Genomic DNA, 21933 nt, shown 5'->3' with positions numbered 1-21933 from the left:
TACGTCACAAAGAGTGTGAGAAGTGTTAACTTTCCTACAACGGACCACCAGTCAAAACCATAAGAACCAAGAATGGTCTGTGTGTCTGTCTAGCTAAACATCCCCTGCTCGACAGGGAGAACTAAATCTTCTCAGTGAACCTAGGTAGAAGGCACATAGATTCTGACTCAGTCTCCGCAGCTGTCTGTCAAATGTAAATATGCAAGGAGCTATCAGGATGCATGCGGGATTCTTTATCCCTGAAACTTCAAGGAGACAACACAGAGACAGTATAATGCTATAGTTTAAATAAGTAAATATATCATATAGGTGACAGGAGAGTGAGAGAGACACAGAGAGAAAGGGGTAGATCAATAGAGAGATCGATAGATCGATTGTCCAATTGACTGATACATAGATAGGTCGATAGTTAGGTAGGTAGATAGGTAAATAGATGCGTTAATATGGACAGATAATTACAAGCTATCAGATTATCATGTAGGTTATAGGAGAGTGGGCGAGACACAGAGAGAAAGAGATAGATCGATATATATATATATATATATATATATATATATATAGAGAGAGAGAGAGAGAGAGAGAGAGAGAGAGAGAGAGAGAGAGAGAGAGAGAGAAGTAGATATATTGCCATATAGATGGAAATATGAAACACAAGACATCAAATTATGTTATTATGTATCCTCTAGAGCAATCCTTTGATCCACTGTGTCATCAGATTTATTTTCATCTTAATGATATAAAAGAAACTGTGTCCATAATACTTTCTTTCTCTCATGAACCAGATTTGCTATTTGATTAATTTCCAATCATTTAAGTATAAGCATAAGGTCTCAGAGTAACACAAAAAAATGAACTGCACTTACATGGGCTCCTGCACTCTGAAGACCTAAGATAACCATAGACATCATGATCTGGATGGAGTGGATACTTGTCTTGACAATATCCACAGTGAAAAAGAAAAGAATGGCATATAAACAAAATCGTGTTCTATACCATGACGCTTGTGTGCTTTCTTTTTAATATTACTCCTCTAAGAATATAAAACTCAGTTACATTCCTCTTAAGAAAATACACAGGAGATATGTTTCTAACCCTAACAAGTATTTTGCCCAAAACTTAAACAGTACACAGCATCTTTAGCCAAAGGATTATAGCTCTGGGAATTCATTACTAGTAGGTTTCAGGAACTCTGGTATGTGTACACCATCAGTATTAATCCTTGGTACTATTTGACAAATGTTTCCCACTCTCACCACTATATTTTATCTAATTTTAAATATGTGATAAAATCTCATGAATATCAATATAATAATAACACACTATACTACAAAAGCCTTCTATTTCACAATTGCCCACTACATGTGTTCTGTTGTGAAGCTCAGCCTCCCAGACCTGTAGTCATGATCCACGGATCATACATCATGAGCGGTCATCATTGATACAACACTGCCTTTTCCTCTCTCTCACACTTTCTATATTTACACTACCTAACCATTTGTGGCACTTGTAGTAGTCATATAACAATTCACAAAATCTGCATGTTTGAAATTATGCAACAGATTTTGTGTCACCCTGATTCTGCCTTTCTACTTAATTTGGGAAATCCTCAACACTGTGCTCATGGTCATATCTACTTGAGCACACAGTCATAGTTGGCCTAACGGGAGCCTATGCATGCCTTGACCAAGACCACCTAACTGTGTGATCAAGGGCACCCAAAGCAAAACAAGAACTTTGACTCCACTTACATCAGTTCCCTTGATCCTCACACATGGGGATAGGGCAACCATGGACCTCCCAGCCGGGAAACAAGGTGTCAATCATCATCCTTCCAGGAAGTACAAAGGAAGAAGGATCATGAAAAGATTAATATTTTTCAAAAGATTTCTACATTTCTCCTTTCATTATTTTTTATTTAGGATTCACATTGTTATGACAGTGTCTTAAAAATTCAAGTAAGATTTAAAATTAATATCTTCACCCCTCTGGGGCTTAATCCATTAATTATACTTCATATGTGAACTTGGATAAAGTTTATATACATCTTCATGCCAATTATTTCTTAACAGATTTCCATAGTATTCACATGTATTAGTAGCATTTGTGGTAAAATATTTATTTATTAGTTGATCAATTATCAAAATTTTTTCCTTTGTATTTGTGTGAATATTTATAACGTGATTCATTGATTCACTTAAAAATGCATGAAAGTGCCTGCTTCTAATTACCAGTATGTGGTCCACATGCCTAACATGTGTCTCTTGGCTAAGAGGGGCACATAGGATGTGTGGTGATGAGAACCTCAGACACCAGAATTGTAGTCATCGTCCGTGACTTATATCACCGCCGGGAACAGGTCATCATTGGTCCATATTAGCCTTCCTCCTCTCTAGTAATGTGTGCATGTTTGTTGTTCAACACATTAATTTATAAACCGTAAAAATGTTCTGACTTATTTTGTTTTTCAGAATACCAAAACCTTTGCTGAGATACATTGTATACTCTGTAGTAACATAGAGTAATCCATTGAGCCAAACAATATAATAATTTTGAATATTACTCACACAGGCTTTGGGTCTTCAGGTAAACACCAAGAGGAAGTGTAGAGATTATTAATGTAGCCCAGTGTTTAGAGCAGACCGAGTCAATGCTTCTGAGGAATGAGCACTGTGGATGGTGAAAATTTCATGAGATAACTTATGTTAAGCTGTGTAAAACTTTTTCTATTTTTTAATCTGTGGTAATAGCTAAAGTATTTTCACTTAATAAAAATTAAGTCTTTGGGTCATATGGGACTGGATCAAGCAACCACCTGTTGTACAACAGCAGGACCTATGTAGCCCCCACTTAGGCACAGTCACTTGAGATAACAACATGATTTTTCCATATTTATGGTAGTGCCATTTCAACTGTGATTCCATGGAATTAAGAAAATAATAATTTCAGAATATATATTCAATAATTGAAATTTGACTCATTTTTCGAATTGTTTAATTGAACTGAGGATTGGAATTGGAATAGAAAGCAGAAGAGGAGTCACAGTTGTTCATCTGGGGCATTCTATCAGCCTAGACTCATGGGTAAGCTCTCTTCAATCGGGATTTTATTTAGTGAAAAAATCAAATTAAATAAAGATGTCCTTTCCTTAACTAAAAAAATACCCACATATCTGAAAACAGTAAAACATTTATCTAGATGTTCTTTGTCTTCCAGCATCAGCCTTAATCAATATATTAGTAGAATGTTGCACTAACAATCATAAATGCATTTGTAATGATTCTTTTTGAATTAAATACTTACATATTTGGAAGAGAAATTACCCATTTTGTTTGTGTTCAGTTATAGTGTTCTTGGTTGATTTACACACTGCTTTAGTGCAAAGAAACCCAAGAGTACAACACATGTTATTTTTTATTTCTAGATTAAGTTCATATCCCTAAGAGATAATTGACAGGATTTTTCGAAATGGACCTGAGTTATAGGGCTTAATCAAAGTCCTCCATTCAGACATCCCAGGGTACTCCTCATTGATCCATAAGCAATCTTTGACCTCTTTCTTTTTCTTTCAGAGACAGTTTTGTTTATTGACCCATTCATCGCCTCACTGGCAGCAATAAAATAAATATTCATGAATTGAAAAGAAATAGCCAAGAACAATAAGCTTGTTTGGACCCAATGTCTCCTTGTAGGCTCATTTCTCATAACTTAGCTCTTTCCCGATCTTTTTCCAGGGGCCTTCAGTGAAACATGGTTGAATCAATTCCCATGCCTGCCTCACAGCCATCACATCTGCTTCTTTTTCCTTCCCATCTGACCCCTTGTGTATGAGGAGCACTCTTAAGAGTGCTTTGCAGAACAATGCATGTATGTTACTAACCACATCTCCAACACAGTTCCCCATAACCTCAGGTTGCTGCCAAGTACTTGAAATGTGGCCACTGCAATAAAGAAAGTGAATTTCACATTTCCCTTTACTTTAATTACTTTATATATACTCAGCCTTGTGTGTATGGTGGCAGCCGTATCGGACATGCAGCCTTAGATATTGTGGAGTAGATAACTTGTAAGTAAACTACAGTGCACAAATAAAATGGTTTGTGAGTAATATATGCCAATTGGATTGATAGAAGTTGTTTCATAACACATTTGTATCATTGGCCTGCAGAGAGCTAAACTTAAATAATTCAATGAACACTACAAAGAAATCATCCCTGATTTCATAAAGTGTCCTAACGACACTGGCAACGGCCAAACTCCCCATCTCAAAGAGTAATTCAGTCTGTTATAGTCTTCTTCTGTAATATCAAATACCAAATTTTAAAACAATGAGCAATAGAGATTCAGAACATTTTAGAAGAGATTAGTTTGGTACTAAAATATTCATGAAGTCAATTCCCATTTTTCTCATTGAACAAATAATAGGCCACCTTTTCAATTATCTGACTATTCATTGTAAGTGATAAAATAAACCAAGTTCAATTCATCACTTTGAAACAAGAATGATCAAGATTGTGCATACCAGTCTATATGTCCTACCACAAGCAGCAGTATAATCCTTTTTCAAATTGACTATTTTTAAAAAAAAAAGGAAGAATGAATTTACAGTATACTCCTCTAGAATGTACAATTAGTACATATTAATCAAAAATTAAATGAATCATAACAATAGAAAATAAAATGAAGCCTGGATTTTTTAAAGATAAATATTCTAGATGTTATGTTTTGTTTTGTTTTTAGTGAGAGGAAGGGCAGAGACCAAGTGTCACTGTGTAGTTCAGGCTGGCCCTGAACTTCTGCTATCTATACATACACACACACACACACACACACACACACACACACACCACACCTTACTGGATTCAGTATTATAAGAACAGACAATGTCTATGCTGTGGTTCATGATGCCCGAAACCCAGTTCTGTTCACACTGATCCAGTTATGTATCTCATGCCTGAATAATTTCTCATTTAAAAAAAAAAATCACTCAATTATGCATAAACTATGAACCTCTCTGAACCAAATACCCAAATATTCTGAGCATCTGCTCTAGGCCCATTTATTTCACAGACACAGGAGGCCACTTTGAAACTGTAGATATCAGAGTTCCAGATGCTTTAAGCAAAGTTTTGATTCAGACATCTTCTGATCCCATCCCTGGTCCCTACTCAGGAGCATTCCTTCTCATTTTAAACCTTCATTTTCTCATGAAACACAGTGCTTTTACATAGAATATGACCTGCAACATGGCTACAATATTTCCCCAGACTCCACACACACAAAGTGCATACAGCAGAGCCTCAACCAATGACTGGGGCCTGAGCCATGTCTATTAAATTATTCTTATTGGAAATAAGAAGGAGAAGGAATAAGCATGCTCCATGATGGCATCCCACAACTACAGCACACACAATAAGCCAACTTTCAGGAGCTTCCTCTACACAATTAGCTGCCAGAGTATCTACCAACCTGAACATGCCTAAATCAGCTGTGGTGAAGAAAAGACATGTCACTGTCAACAGCTCTAAGATACAATTCAGTTCCTTTCAGCTTTTTGAAGCTCGTCTTCGTTTTTCGTTTGTGTGTTTTTTTGCCACAGGGGAGGGGGAGTTCATCCTACTCATTGACCCATTATACTTCTTTCCACAGGTCTACACTCAGTGTTCTTGGGCGCAGTACTTCTGCGACTGTGTATGAACAAAGTTAGGGCAGAAGCTCACCTCATGTTGTTACCATCACTACCCCTTACCCCTAGAAGTGACAACGAAGATCGTCATGGGACAATGACCAAATCTAAGGCTAGGTACTTACTCTGAGAAAAAGGCAGGCTGCCAAATGAATGGAATATACACATTTCAGTAGAATTTTGAGTTGATGTTAGCACTGCTTTACTTAACATGAGAGGGGATTTTGTCAACTTCAGCATCCCAAAACTGATATTTCTACACACTAAGTTGCCGCATTTTTCACACAAAATTAAAAAATTTCAGGATCTTTGACACTGTTACTCAAAACAAAACCAAAAGAAGGATTATTGATATCTGTCTAGATTAATACTTGTCTGTTCATCTGTCTGTTGAGGTGGACGGAATTGCCTCTTAGGCAAAACAAAGGCCAGAGAACTCTTATGGGAGAAACTTATACAAAATGGAATGACTTCTTAATTCAGATTCCATTAGCAACCAGCAAAAGGGCTGCGCCGGCATCTGACCTAGGTACGTACTGATTCTTTTATTCAATAACTCTGGGAATCATGTAATTATCTATTATCTTCTTCTGAAGAACACAAAATTGTCATTCCTCCTTTTATGTATTTACTGCAGCCTGAAATTCTGCACAGTAGCCCTGTCTAAGCCAACAAGACTTGCTGCAGGAATGCACACTCTTCATTGTGGTAGCCACCATGGCTTGTGGCTTGCAAAGTGACTAGTGTGGTTGAGAAACTTAATTATTATTTTAAGTAATCTGAACTTAAAGCATCTGAACAAAGGGGTTTGTGTAACTCCTTAAGAGAAAGGAAGGTACCTGGTCTTTGTCTCAGTAGACTTGAAGAGGGTGCAGAGGATTGATTAACTAATTAATTAATTAACTGTGTGTTTGTTTACTTTTTAATTTTTAAATTAAAAAAAATTAAATTACCTTTGAGGTAAGGTCATATTATGTAGCTAAGACTAGCCAGGATTCACAGTAATCCTTCTGCCTCAGCCTCCCCAGTATTTGGATTATAAGTATACACTACCATTCCTATCCTACTGTAATGAATTCAGACATGAAACTATTCTTTTACACACTTGAAATAATAGTAACCATTTTCATCAACCCTCAGGATAATGGGCCAAAACATCAAGTGATGCTTGTATGTGTCCACTAATTTATTATAAAATGATCTCTAAATTCATTTAAAACAACCAATTAAGTTGCAAGTATTGTGTTGCATTTTTCTTTTCATATGAAAATTAGTGAAGGTAAGAGGATCTGTAAAGATTATTCAGTTTCAGAGTTCAGGCTTTGATGGCTCCCATGTTTCAAGGGCTAGGCATTAGTTTATGGGTTCTGTTAATTGTGTTCTTTACCAAACACTTTTGTATTAGTGTGCTTAGTAAAACAGCTTGTTATATCAAGTTATTAATGAATATACCAATTTATATTAGTTTGACTAGTTTGATATTCTATTATATTAAATACATAACTTCTTTATATAAAGTTATTGGTACATTTTAAAATAAGTAATGATATGAGCAACTCAGCCCTAACACCAAACATCGGTGGGGACAGCTAAGTCCTCTCACAGAAATGAACAGCAATCTTTGCTTTATTAGCTCCTTTCATAATTGGATGAGCCCTTTAGTCTTTTACTAATATATTGATTGGCGTAATAGTAATTCAACACACATGAACAATGAAAACCCAAAAGCACATTTCCCATAGACACAGAGAATCTCACAGGTACAGATCAGGTTTAATCAAGACACTAGATTCAGATCCTCGATTCATACTCATCAATCCAGACCCAATATTCTGTACTTCTATTCAGCTATATTCTTGACTTACTTATTGATTCACTAATGATATAATCAATATTCATGAATTAAGGGATGAAAGATGTTTGAAGATATAAACACATCTTGACAGTGCACATCCCACAGAGCTGCACCCTGCCCTTCCTGCTATGAGCCTCAACATGGTAAATCTGAATGAATCCAGTTCTGTGTACCCTATCAATTGCTGTTATTCATGGAGCTATATCTGGGCGTCTTTCACTTAATATCTATATTTTAAAGGTGGCACCATGATGAGAAGATTCACTGTTTCAGTCTATTTTCCCCCCATTGAAGGGACTAGGCATGCAATACAAGGGAGAAGTATCTGGGTTCACTATGATCCAAATCACATTAAAATATTCAGGAAATGGTGGAAATGCTCTCATCTTTTTATCCTGAGGAATTTGGCTGCACTGAAGTGGATTCATCCTGATTAGTAGCTCACAAAACATTCCCATCACTGTTGAACTCATGGCCACTTTAAACCCATTTCTCAGGAACCATTTTGTGGACATAATGGCACCACTCTCCCAGCAAGTACAAGCGCTTTGATTCCACTTACGTTGTGTCTTCCCTCCTTTTGCAGAGGTAAACAGGCAAGGTCTTCCCAGAAGGTACTCATGAAGCCATGGCAGCCACACTCATTCTGAGGAGTAAAAGGCAAACATTCAAGTGAAATAGTGTCATTTAGCTTATGAGGACAAACACATTTGGGGGTGATCAATTAGCCATCAACGTTGGTGTGCATTCCGGGCAGAACACTTGGGAAGGCAGCAGTCCTTTATATTTATTACCTTATGGGATTTAGAAGCGAGAACAGCACTTTATATTTATGAACCTGCATAAGTTACTATTTTAAATAATGTAATAAACACCACTGTACGCAGCAGTATTAAAAAAAGAAAAATAACTCTAATTATTAGGAACATCTGGTGTGTTTGCCACCAACATACATAAGCACAAAGTTGTCCTTTAAGTTGGACATTGTGCAAAATTGGAGATGAGAGATTTATCATATGGTATAACCTCTGTGATGGTCCAAGTTTAATTTTCCTGGGTAAGTGTGCACTCATGTATGCAGATGCACATGCATGCAGGCTAGTGTATGTGTTCATGTGTGTGTGTGTAAAATCAGAGGACCACCTTTGGTGCTGGTCCTCAGAAGTCCATCTTGCTTTATGATTTATGAGGTTATGTCTGGAGCTGGTCTGGAGCTGGTCAGCCAGCAAGCCCTAGAGATCCACCTGCCTCTGCCACCCTGGCACTGGGGTCACCAGTCCAAGCCATCACACATCTGCTGCTGCCTCCCTAGCACTGGGAATGCCCAGACACACCATCACACTCAACCTTCTTTAATTTACATGAGCTCTGGGGATGGAACTCAGGTCCTCGCAATTTCAAGGTGAACCCCTGACTGACTGAGTTACCTCCCCAGCACCGCCATACTTCACTCACTGAGGGTTTACTTTCTCACAGGATGATTTTTCTAGCAGAATTTTAAAGTTTACAGCCATCAAATCAACACTGGAGCACTAACAAGGTAAATTCCTCAATGCACTGCTGGAAAAGGCCACGAGATATCTGCCTTCCTGTGGATTTCAGAAGAGGATGCTGTAAAGATCCTAATGGCATAAAGTTTTCCACTGGCATATAATTGCTGAATTAAAAAAGAAAGAAAAACTGGTTGAGATACAAATTTAGGAACGCGTATCTTCTTAATTACAATGTGATAGATGTGCATCCAACCATACTAGACCTTTCCCCTGGGTGAAAGGTGTTTTTCCTACATCACTACTCGAGAGAAGCAAACTCACTTGACTCAGTGTGTATTTATACCAATAAAAATAACTAGATTTTATCAATGATGGTCTGGGTGATGTCTCACTGTTGCTCCACATGTACCTCTTTTCCCTTTAGTCACAGTTATAAAAATGGAACTTCTTTTCCTTCCCACAGGGCAACACAGCTCAACTTGCCTCCTTTTTCAATAATCAAATCTCATGACCTCTAAGACTGCTAGGCATCTAAACTGAGAATCTCAAGAAAAATAAAAACCTACACTGCATGAAATGCTTTAAAAAGTACATGTATACCATTGGTTTCTCTTCATTTTTTGTTTTAATTAATTTGTTCATTTACAGAGAGAAAGAAAGAGTATGTGTATGTGGAGGGGGCATATGTAGAGGTCACAGGAAAACTTATAGGAGACTGTTCTTCTCCATATGCGTTTCAGGAGTGGAATTCAATCATTGGACGTGGTCTCAAACGCCTTTTCGTGTAGAGCTACCCCATTCGTCCTATGTTGCTTGTTTATTTAGTTTTGTTGCATTATTTTGTGTTTGTTTGTTTTGTTTTGTTTTTCAGGAGAATGTAATCTTGGCTGGACTTAAGCTCCTGATGCCCCCGCCTCAAATCCCTAAGTGTTAGAATGGTAACATGTGCCATCTTGCCCAGTCTTAGCTTTCTTATTTTTCATTCATTGATATATTCTTTATTCATGGCTAGTTTTATTACAGGAATGTGGGTTGTGCCATGAATCCACAAAGATCAGGCTTTGGGGACTCGTCTCTACAGGCTGCAGACACCACTTTGCAATAGTCCTCAGATTTCATAAGGGTTTAATCACTGTCCTCGGTCAGAAACCCCATGCTCTTCATCATTGGCCCATGCTGGGTGTTTGCTTCATTTATTAACTGACTAATTCATAATTAACAAAACAGAGTCCCCAAAACAAGATCTTTGGGTTGGGGCTCTTTTCTCATTGAGATATTTAGATCATATTTCATCAATAGGGTGGTAAAAGGTACACTACAGATTCTTCAACATCTCTGTTTCATATCAAATCTGTATGTAGTTTTTGTGTGGTCCTCATTTATTTAATTCATCCATATGTCAAAGATGGCATCATGAAACATAATGAAGCTAATATATTCCACTTCTGAAACACTGGTAGGCTCATCCAAGGAAATACTCTAGGGGATCATGAGCTCAACCACAACACTACAAGTTACACTAAAGGTCTTGTGAGGAAGGTGAATATCCTCTCCTTTGAAAGTCATTCCTGTTGCACCAATTTGGATTAAAAATTACTTTTTGAATCACATTGCATTCCCATGAGTGGTCCATACTTAGGGAGTGTTACCTGCTTTAGATATATGTGAGTATTACTCATTTGTAAATTGATCAGCTAGCATCTATAAATAAAAGACTCCAAACAGAGACAATGTACTAAGGGTCTTACCTTTATTCTCAACTATGCTCCTTACACAGGACAATGGTTCCATATTAAATAATTAAATCAGGGGTCCTACATTTACCACAGGAGGGAAAAGAAGAATTAGAATACACTTAGAATTTAACCGGTAAAGCAGAACTACATAATAATAAACTTTAGATTTAATATCAAACTTGGGAGTTTAAATATGGTAAACATGTAAGTCCACTATCTTGCCTGAGAGTAAATCCTACAACAATTGTAAACATTTATTTATCAGGGGGTTATGGAACAAACTATTAGCTGATGCACTTTCCCTTTTCTTAATGAACACTACCCACCCAAGCAACTCTCTTAACATGCTCAATATGAAAGAGGGTTACAGATCCCTCCTGATTTGTTTCCAATTAACCAGTGCTCTTGCTTTTTTAGCAAACAATAGTATTAATTATCCTTGGATTATTTTATTACCTGCTGAACAAATAGGTGTGTCTTTCTCATGTATCATGTCTTTTTTATGTATCTACTTCCTACTTCCTATTCTCTTCAAATAACACACTTCATATCATTGAATCACAAAATCCAGAGGGGCAAGTTGACTGAATTTTTCCAACTTCTGCTCACAGATAATTAATACACAAAACATTGTCTATCTATCACTGAGTAATGGACCTCAGAGTTACACTCAGGCTTTCCCCAAGCTGCTGCCTCTCACGCCTCTACCAACAGGCATCATAGATGCAGGCATGGCATCCTACTCTCCAGGACACTTTCTTGAGTTGATGTGCTGTTCATAGATTTCTGAGTAACCAGTAGTTTGTTGTTGTTGTTGTTGTTTGGTTGGTTGGTTGGTTTTGTTTTTTGTAGAACAAATAGCCTGTATTGTTTATCTCTGAGAGCATCTAGTTGGAACATGTGGATTAAGCATCAGATTGGTTTCTTGTCAAGCCCTGTCTCATAATAGGTGTTGGTCTCTCAAAGCTGGTGGAAACCTACATAATGGCACACATATGATGGAACTGACATCTGATATCGTCTACTGTACTTCTGCTATGAGGAGTTCACAGTAAGCTGTTTGCTAAGGAAGGGCTCTATGAAACAACCATAGCTGATGCCTTACAGGGCAGTTAAATGTGTGGAATGTCTACCATCTCTTTAGGAATGGTCCTTAGTTGGGTTGAATTGAATTAGGTGTAATTTTTTGTTGTTGTTCATGAGATATTTCAATTGCAAGCCTATGATTGGCACTCCTCCATTTCAGATCTTATTTAAAAAGTTAATGTACTGGGATTGGTTAGCTGGCTTCTGTAAAGGAAGACCACACAATCCCAGTACATCAACATGGATGTTAGCTTGCCTGGGGCTTCATGCTCTAAGTTTAAGTTTGGAGGTACAGGTGGTCATCATGACTAGAACATGATGAAATCTCTGACCGAGTGGGGAGAAAAAGGCTGGGTCACAATTTTCATGTGATAATATTTATTCCTAATTAGCACCATGCTGACGTTAAAAAGGTAAATTGAGGCCTAAAATCATCCCTTGATTTTGAGCACATAAGAATCTGCAATATAACAGCCCTGGCCTATAAAAAATATGTTGATCTGCCTACAGCCACTGCCCTCAGTAATGGCAGTCTTTGTTCTTTTTCCATTTTGGCAGCCTAGAATTGTAAGCCCAATAGACCCTTTCCTTTAACAAAAAAAAAAAAAAAAGAAAGAAAGAAAAGAAAAGAAAGAAAGGAAGGAAGGAAGGAAGAAAATCAATAAAAATGAAGGTTTTGGATTAACATTCTTATCATTGGCCTCTGCTCATCTGGCAATTATGTGGACATTTAACAATTTTTGTTTGTTTGTTTGTTTGTTTTTGTTTTTCGAGACAGGGTTTCTCTGTAGCTTTGGATCCTGTCCTGGCACTCGCTCTGTAGACCAGGCTTGCCTTGAACTCACAGAGATCCACCTGCCTCTGCCTCCCGAGTGCTGGGATTACAGGCGTGCACCACCACCGCCCGGCTAATTTAAAAATTTTTTACACCAATGAACTGATCTGAAAAATAAAATAATAGGGGGAAAAAGGTGTGAGGAGGAAACATTTAGAGAAACAACTGTCTGGCAACCAACATCACCCAATTCTTCCTAGGGCCTTCTTATTATGCCCCTCACCCAGAAGTGGACTTTTGCACTACGAAATTCAATTACTCCTATTTCCCTTCCTCATTTTATCACTCTTGCAGTTGATCTATCTATGGTTCTCCTTTATTTTTTTCAGTCACTTATATATTTTATTCCTTTATTCACATATTGATTTACCTATAAAAATATAAATTGAACTAAAAGATCTTTGGGTGTGTGTGTTAAGGGGGTTTCTCTGTGTAACTCTGACTGTCCTGGAACTTATTTTGTAGACCAGGCTGGCCTTGAACTCACAGAGATTCACCTGCCTCTGCCTCCCAGAGTCCTGGGATTAAAGGTATGAGCCACCACCACCCAGCTTGAACTAAAGAATCTTTATAGACAAAAAAAAAAAAAAAAAAAAAAAAAAAAAACCTGATTCTTTTTACATTTTTTTCCCCATAAAAATAGTAGTTGTTTTATCTTCCCAGTGGTCCTTGGGATTTGAAGTTTAATAAATTTCTTCCTTACATGCTCCAAGATCACTGGCCTAGGTTTCAACATGTTTTTCATTCATTTAAGCCATCATTTGCTCACTCACAAACAACAACAAAATTCAACAGATAACAAGTCCCAACGATAACAAGCATGATATTGTTAACATAAAAACCTATGGCTTCCTCTTTCCACAGTGAATGTCAATGTCACAGGGACGGTTAGCCTTCATGAACCTTAGCGGTCCTGTGCTCATTAGCTCAACGCTGGTTCCTATTTAGTGAACTTTCTGCTATTTTAACTACAGTCCCATGAACAAGCATGAGTTCAGCATCCACTATCTTGTTAATGATGAAGAACAATGCCATCAGTTTCTTAGGACTCAGTGTTCCTGTGTGAAGGGCAATCAATCAGATTTAATAAATTTATGTTGGAATTGATTACTTCAAATGTATTCACAATAGTACATAAATTCTGAAATCTCCTAAGGAGGCCACAAACAGCTGCCTTTTGTCCTTGTTCATGTAAATATTTATGCATGTAAATATTTGCTTAGTTGTGTTATAATTTACTTACAGTGAAACAACAAAAACTTATGAAACTAAATAGCTAAGAACAAATTTAAAATGTTCCTAACTTCTAATAACATTTACTAAAGAATTGTCCATTCTTTATACATATTTGATTTGTTTGGGGTGTGTGTGTGTGTGTGTGTGTCTTTGTCTATGTGTGTGGTTGTATATGTGTCTCTTTGTTGTGTGTGTCTTTGTCTGTGGCTGTGTCTTTGTGTGTGTGTCTTTGTCATGTGTACCTTTGTGTCTGTGTGTGTGTCTTTGTCTGTGGTTGTGCGTATGTGTGTGTGTGTGTGTCTTTGTGTGTGTGTTTCTTTCTCATGTGTGTCTTTTTCTATGTATGAGTCTTTGTTGTATGTGTCTTTTCTGTATGTGTGTATGTGTCTTTGTCATGTATGTCTTTGTGTGTATGACTTCATCTGTGTGTGTCTTTATGTGTGTGTTTGTGTATGTGTGTATGTCTTTGTCATGTGTGTTTTTGTATATGTGTGTGTCTTTGTCTGTCTGTGTGTGTCTTAGTCTGTGTGTATGTGTCTTTGTGTGAGTCTTTTTATGTGTGTGTCTTTGTGTGTGTGTGTTTGTGTATGTGTCTTTGTCTGTGTGTATGTGTTGTATGTCTTTGTCTGTGTGTGTCTTTATCTGTGTGTCTTTGTGTGTATCTTAGTCTGTGTGTATGTGTCTTTGTGTGAGTCTTTGTGTGTGTCTTTGTGTGTGTGTGTGTGTTTGTGTATGTGTCTTTGTGTGTATGTGTTGTATGTCTTTGTCTGTGTGTGTCTTTATCTGTGTGTCTTTATGTGTGTCTTAGTCTGTGTATGTCTTTGTGTGTATGTGTGTGTGTGTGTCTTGGTCTGTGTATATGCACATGCCATAGCACACATGGGGGGATAGGAAGACAACCTCGGGAACAGTTCTCTCCTTTCACCATGTGGGTCCAGGGGATTGAACTCAGGTGCCCGGGCTTGGCAGCAAGAGCCATAACCCACTGAACCATCTTACCAGCCTCTTGTGAAGTCTCTTATGATGGACCTCAGAGTTACAGGGTTAATCAAAATCATTGATTCAGACACCCCAGTATTCTCATCATCGGTCAGCGCTTGGTCGTCTTAGTTTAGTCATTTAGTAGCCATTGCTACTAATAAAGTCAATGACCATGAAAGGTGAGGCTGAAAAGAAGCTCCTGACATTGTGCTGAGACACACCTGATAGCTCAATTTCTGTAGGACTGAAACACTTATGGCAGTTATGAAGACATGTGATAATTCAGCTCCCTCACTTCATGTCAATCCCACTTGTGAATTTTCCTTGCTCTTCTTTATTAAATTTGTCTGAATTTTAAGGACAAATGTGGCCAAGATGGTGGCCGGTAGAGTCCATGCCTTGTGGCACACAGTCTTGTGCTACTGTTCACATCTTGGATCAAGGCTGTCTATGTGACCAGTAGAACACTATGGAAGTGGTGATTTATGCCTTAGGGAGATAAGTTATATGATACAGTAAGGATCTACATAATTCTGTCCTGTACTGATTGCTCTTGGGAAATTAGCTGTCATATTCTAAGGATGCTCACAGAGGAAATCTTCATGTGGAAAGGAAGTGTGGTCCCCATCAGCAGCCAGCCATAGACATGAGTCCTACAAGCAGATCACACACACACACACAAAGCCAAGCAACTACTTTGCCTGACACTTCACTATAAATTGACAAGACTCCACACAGAAACCCCTGCCCTCATGAAAACTGTGAGAAATATGCTTTGAGCCATGAAGTCATTGGGTAAGTTACTCCACAGCTAGAGCTCTCAATAGCCATGACAGAGCATGCTGTTTCTGACTTGCTTGATATCACACGTGTTTCAACTTTGGAATGTTTCAACTTTTTTTCTTTTGTTTTGTTTTTCTTTTCAACTTTTGGAATAATTACACACACACACAGTGAAATATCTTAAAAATATTACCGCAAAAGAAATAAAGTTCATTTCTCCCCTAGTCAACTTAAACATGTGACCAAAGGAAGTTTTTACAATATTTCAGTGCACCTGCATTTTGACTGTAACCATGATGAGGACAAATGTGGAATCTTCCACATGTACCAAAAGTCAATGCTCACGAAGTTTCAGAAATAAAAAGACTCTCTGATGTTTCAGATTAGGGGGACTAAGCCTGTACAACTACGAACCGTGTTGCAGTCATGGTGAGAACATTACCTCAGCCTTCTTCCCTCATTCAGCATGCTCCCACCTCCATGAGTTATTGGCCCAGACATTTATCATTGATTGAATGGGTAATGACACAAAACAAATCTTAAGACTGAAACATTCTGAGAATTAATAAAAGACCTCCAGGATTAACAGATTTAGGTTGTGCTGAATCATATTAACCACAAACTCTGGTCGATTCTCTCTGCTGTTCCTATAAGCATTCTTTTATTTTATTCATTAACAAGCATCTCTGTTAACATGATGTAATTTGTAAATAACCTTGTTACCTATAGAATGAAGATTATGAGTCAGTCAGCTAATGTGTGAGGAGGGGGCTTTTGGATCACTCTTTCAGAGTAGACCCTTGGCAATGCACTATGAGGTCCCCTGAAAAGGATAAATGAGGTTAAGGTGTCCGTGGGTAGCTGCACACAGACAGTCTTAATGGTTGCATTTATTTCTCTTGTGCTGGGTGGTGAATTTTAGTTTCTGTTGTATTAAAAATTAAATAGTACATAAGTCAGCACATAGAATTATTTGGGAGTCAATAATGAGAATGTAATAGGAACCAAGTTTGGATTAGTCACCCAATCCCTTATGAATCAGTCTATTAAAAGATTTAGGCCTGTGGGTTCCATTCTTTGTAGAGTGTGTGTTGTACTTCACAGATTGAAAACACCATGGTTGATGTAATTGTTCAGTAAAGATGGAGATGCTGGTTCCCACCTGCATGGTTAAGGGGCTTAGGAATTTTTGTACTTCTAAATTTCATATTCTTGGCATAGGTACTTTATTGTTAACGTATGTCAAAGGCATAAATGACCAACATATAAATAAAATAAGAGAATGTACTATAGTGCCAACCACAGAAATGAACTAAAAATTGCAGTTAATATAATTCAATCCAACTTAGGTCAGTTAAAGATGGAGGCTCTTATTAATCATTAATGAATCTAAATTAATCAGATCTCTGGGCTGGCAAGATGACTATTGGGGAGAAGCACTTTCTGAGAAAGCCACAAAGACTGAGTTCTATTATCACATACCACCATGAAAGGGAACCAACTTCCAAATAGCTATCTTCAGACCTCCAAAACTGCACCGTGGCTTATACACACCCACCTTACAACAATAATAAAATTAAAAATTTTAATTCATAGTTTTGTTTCACAAAACTTGCTCTTAACTGCCCCCAGGTTTATATCCTTTAAATAATCAACTGAGGTGTGAGCTCATTCCTTCATTCAATTTTAAGGGTTTCATTGAAACAAATGAAAGTTGAGATACTGGACCAAAGCATGAGCTGTATCCATAGACACGGTGATCACAGATACAATGGACAAGGTCCTTTGTAAGAGATTAGCCTTTGGTGGACAGAATTAGATCAGTAAATCTTAATTACCATATGCACAGAACTCTCCCATGCTTAGCCTTCTTTCTGTTAGATAATTATTCAAACAATCATTTTTATACTCATAATTTATTTCTTGTCTAAATAAAACCAATGGCCAGCTCTCCAACAAAATCCAAATATCAATACCATGGTTCATGGCTCAGGACATGTCTGCCAGGGAAATGTTCAAAAAGACCTCTATGTGTATTTCTGAGGCTCAGTGTGTCAGAAAGTAACAATAATAAATAATAATACTTGTTTCTTTTCTATTGTTCTTTTTCTTTCTTTCTTTCTTTTTTTTTTTTTTTTGCAAAATTGGCCATCACTATTCATTCTTGTACCCACAACATTATAATACAATTCACAGAAGGGAAGAGTGAAGGCCAACATCATTGACTGTGGCCAACTTGTGCAAGAAGCACATCTCACTGCAGAAATGAGGGAGATTTTCTTTTTCTGAAATTTCTCTGAGTTGCAATTTACTCAAAACTCTTTGGTTCATACATCTCAGAAAACTCACTGCTCTATATATCTATTGATATATTTTCTCCCTGTGTTCATGGCTTTATTCATTGATGTGCATATATATATATATATATATATATATATATATATATATATATATATATATATATACTAAATTAATAAATCAAAAGTCCCAAGAGCAACATCACTGAATAATCTATCGCTCTGTCAAGTATCCATTCCCCACATACTTATATATATATCTGGTTGCTTTTCCCTAATATGTGTATACTTTTTCCACATTTCAGCCAATGAGTGCTCTTATTTCCTTTAATCTCTGTATTTAACATGGGTCCATGTCTGCCCACTTTTGGTCTTAAAGATGGTATCATGAATAAGGGAAGAACCATGATCTCACTACACAATTAGAATAAACAGATAATTTTGTCTGTTGTTCAGTACACTCTCTCCTCAAAATATTAATTGCCTAAGTGTTATCAGTAAAAAAGTATATAAATGAATGACAGCAAAAAAGAAAAAAAAATAGAATATTAAGCAACCCTGAAAATGAATGAAATGCCACTTATCTTCTTTTATTGGATTATACTGGTGCTAAATCATATTAATTAAAAACCCCCAGCCTGAGCACATTCCCATCAATGCATACCACTGCCTTTTGTTGGTTTTACTTATGAATTATGTCCATTTATTACTTTGGAAAAATGCAAGCAATACCCATAAGCCAACCTCCAAACCCAAGAACATAAAATTCAAGCTATTACTCACATAAATCTCTTCTTTCCTTACCCACAGAGGTAAAAACCTAGACCCTTGGCATTCTAGGATGATTCAGTTGGAGGGGGTGTATCCACTTGGTGAAGTCAAGCACAAACTTTCAAAAGAAAGAAAAGTCCTACAGTTAGATATACTTGTCTCACAAACAATAGGGTTCAGGATAGTTTCATATGTGTATATCAAATATTCAACAATAGTTCTGTCCCTGTGACCTACACTCATCGGTCCCTTCCTAGACCCTTCTATTTGTTTTTCTTTAGATTCCATGGCCAACATTATAGACAACATTCTCTCTGTTGACCTACACTTGCTCCTATTCCATTGCATACTTAGAAAATTGTTTATGTATTTATCCTTTCTCCTTAGTACAACCAACATCTAGCTACCTCCTTCCACTCCTAAAAATGTCCATAGGGACACCTTGATGCATATATGAATGTGTGTCTGTGTGGCTAGGAGTCCTACATGCCCCAGAGGTGCAACATATTAGGATAGCATAAGGGAATCAGCATTAAAAATTACCATTGTGATTTCCTAGCTGACACATAGGTGACAATCTATATTTCCTCACAAATTCCCACTATCCTGACTCAGAAGCCACTGGGACCCAAGAGCCAAATGTCACACTGGCCTGCATTTCTATCAGGAACTCTACCACAGACCTTACAACTATGTGTGTTTCTAATAGACTTCAGTTTACTGTTTAATCAAAAGTATTGATGCGTAAACCCCAGAACTACTCATTATTGATCCATGCTCAATGCATTTTACTCATATATTTATCTGTATATTACTGATTGTTTCTGCATAATTTATTGAATTTTTTCATTCAGAGTTTCTCTGATTAAAAGTCTTAGTGCCCATGAATCATAGAAATCCAAAAACAAAATCTTTCATTAACATAGGAAGTGATTTCCAGGCTCAGGTCCACAGAGCAGGTAAATAAGATTGCTTCTTAATTGGACCTAAGGCCTGAACATATAGATTAATCAATCACATTGTTTTTTCCACTCTGCTGTTCAAGATTCATTCAACTGAATCCTAAAGACAGTGAGCCAATGAGTGTACCTCAAACTCTGTGGCTAGAGACCCACAGACAACACTCAGGATCTTGCTAGGGTCTTCCCGTATAATATTTAGAAACATAGATCAGATCCTCTACTGATAGGTAAACTTTCTGCAAACATAACCCAACAACAAAATAAAATTTTAGGACTGTGTGGATGAGAGCCTTATCTTTAAAGACCTGGGCTGTGCTAAAAAAAATCACTAAATCTCAGTCCCCACTAACAGCTGATGCCTGGTAGGTTTGTACATTTTTATTTTGTTTTGCTTTTATAATTGAAAGATAAAATTGTGCACATTAAGTGCACACATGATGTTTTCAAGCACTTAAACACCACAGAATGACTAATTCTAGCCAGCTAATGTCTTCATTGCCTGATTGTCATATCTGTGCTAAACACTTCATATCCCTCCAATCATGTCATCCTGTTTGGTGGTGTTGCCTTTGGGGTATTTTTTGTTTTGTTTTTATTTTTATTTATGTCTTCTTTTTCTTTCTTTCTTTCTTTCTTTCTTTCTTTCTTTCTTTCTTTCTTTCTTCCTTTTTTGCTTTATTTTCTCTCATAGAGCTATTTGGTTTGGGATTGGGACCTTTTTTTAAAAAATACAAGATCTCATTATGTAGCCCAGGATGGCATCAAACTCAAAGCAATGCTCCTGCCTCAGTCTCCCAGATGTTACAACAATAAGCATAAGTCATCATGCCTGGCTAACCTTTTATTTCCTGTCTGTTGGCAGTTGTCATTCATCCTGTGGATGTGAGCCCATGGACGGCACAATCACTTGACAAACCAAGAACCCCAACACCACTTACATGAGTCCCTTGATTCCTGGCCCACGGTGTCTCAGAGTCAGATAGGCACCATCAGCGGTACATCATGGAATCTGAAGAGTTAAAACCTTTAGTAAGTTGCAATAATCTTTATCTAAAATGTGACAAATGTTTTTGAAGAAATTAACAAATCTGGTATAAATTTTCAAGAATTTGAATTTTAAAAAATACAGGGTTTAGGAAATTGAGGAAGCAATAGAGCTTTGGGCCCTCTTCCTGATACCTTGGTCTCTGTATATCAAATCTAGCAAAATCACAGCTTTTACATATGCCCATGATGGGCCAAGAATGGCTCTTATCTTATTTATTGGCCTCTTCAATTAGTAATTTATGTGATATAATTTATAACTCCCTTATACTCAGATGACAGCCTGTAACTGTAAATATGTGTATGTATGCTTGTATGTATTATATATAATGCATATAAAGTATATGTGTGTGTTTATAGGTATAATATAATATGAAGAAAGGAGAAGACTGAATAATAAGAAAGATAAAGCGCATACTAGTGAGTTCATATAAGTCCTTTGAATAGTCTCTCAATAGCTAACACAGGTTCAATTCAAAGTCAGTCCTGAAAGGGGCAGTGTCCACATATGATTCCATGAGGGGCTGTTACCTTTCTGGGAGATCTGAATTGGAAATTATATTAGATTGTTTGGATATTAGTGTAGGCTGTAGCTCTTTGTAACTACAAGTAAATTTAGTGAGTTTTCTGCTTTTAACATACATTTTAGATGTATGTTTAAAATAATCATAATTTTGAAATTGCTGAGAATTCTGATTCATTGCCCCTAAATCTCAAAAAATAACATGCCAGGAAATTGAAAACAAAGAGAACTGCTTTTTCTGCTCTGTGTCACAATTCTAAATATGTATCATTGTGGCTGAGTAAATATTGTAGTAAATAAGTAAATAAACCTGATCAATCTACACACTTATTCAAGAATTCATTGCTACATTGAGAATATTAGATGCAGATCACATTTCAGTTAAAACACTGACCATCCATCTGTCCAGTGTGACTATGGCCACTCTACAGGAAAGTGCATGCCTATAGAATAACACCCCCAAAATATGAATTTTTTTATTTATTGATGACTGATTTTTCATATGATGAATCAATATCTTTCTCACTCCCTCCTTTCCCCCTCCTCGCTTCTCCTCTCTCTCTCTCTCTCTCTCTCTCTCTCTCTCTCTCTCTCTCTCTCTCTCTCTCTCCAGGATCTCACAATATAGTCCAGGCAGGCTAGTCCTGA

General features: G+C 37.1%; 1 long non-coding RNA gene, 2 other non-coding genes and 1 pseudogene across 7 annotated transcripts in view; all 4 read right to left on the bottom strand.

Annotated features, from left to right (window-relative positions):
- LOC118595348 overlaps positions 1-21933 on the bottom strand; it is a 57962-nt gene that overhangs the window by 8250 nt on the left and 27779 nt on the right. For 3 of the 5 annotated variants that reach the window (XR_004946511.1, XR_004946512.1, XR_004946513.1), the window contains 6 exons: positions 20657-20727; positions 18769-18874; positions 10780-10845; positions 8101-8184; positions 2565-2667; positions 1749-1828 (listed from right to left, as the gene is read on the bottom strand). This is a non-coding gene — a long non-coding RNA (uncharacterized LOC118595348). Of the gene's footprint in view, positions 1-1748; positions 1829-2564; positions 2668-8100; positions 8185-8993; positions 9009-10779; positions 10846-18768; positions 18875-20656; positions 20728-21933 lie in introns of those variants that run through there. The other 2 variants (XR_004946515.1, XR_004946516.1) reach the window with 2 other exon arrangements.
- Positions 1372-1443, bottom strand: LOC118595921. The gene has a single exon (XR_004946609.1). It is a non-coding gene; the product is annotated as a small nucleolar RNA SNORD113/SNORD114 family (small nucleolar RNA).
- On the bottom strand, positions 2296-2371 carry LOC118595925 (annotated as a pseudogene).
- LOC118595915 lies at positions 14948-15018 on the bottom strand. The gene has a single exon (XR_004946605.1). It is a non-coding gene; the product is annotated as a small nucleolar RNA SNORD113/SNORD114 family (small nucleolar RNA).

The sequence above is a fragment of the Onychomys torridus genome, chromosome 14 (assembly GCF_903995425.1).
Source record: "Onychomys torridus chromosome 14, mOncTor1.1, whole genome shotgun sequence".
Lineage (NCBI taxonomy): Eukaryota > Metazoa > Chordata > Mammalia > Rodentia > Cricetidae > Onychomys > Onychomys torridus.
The sequence above is the reverse complement of the archived record's forward strand: the minus strand, read 5'-3'. Positions and strand labels throughout refer to the sequence as shown.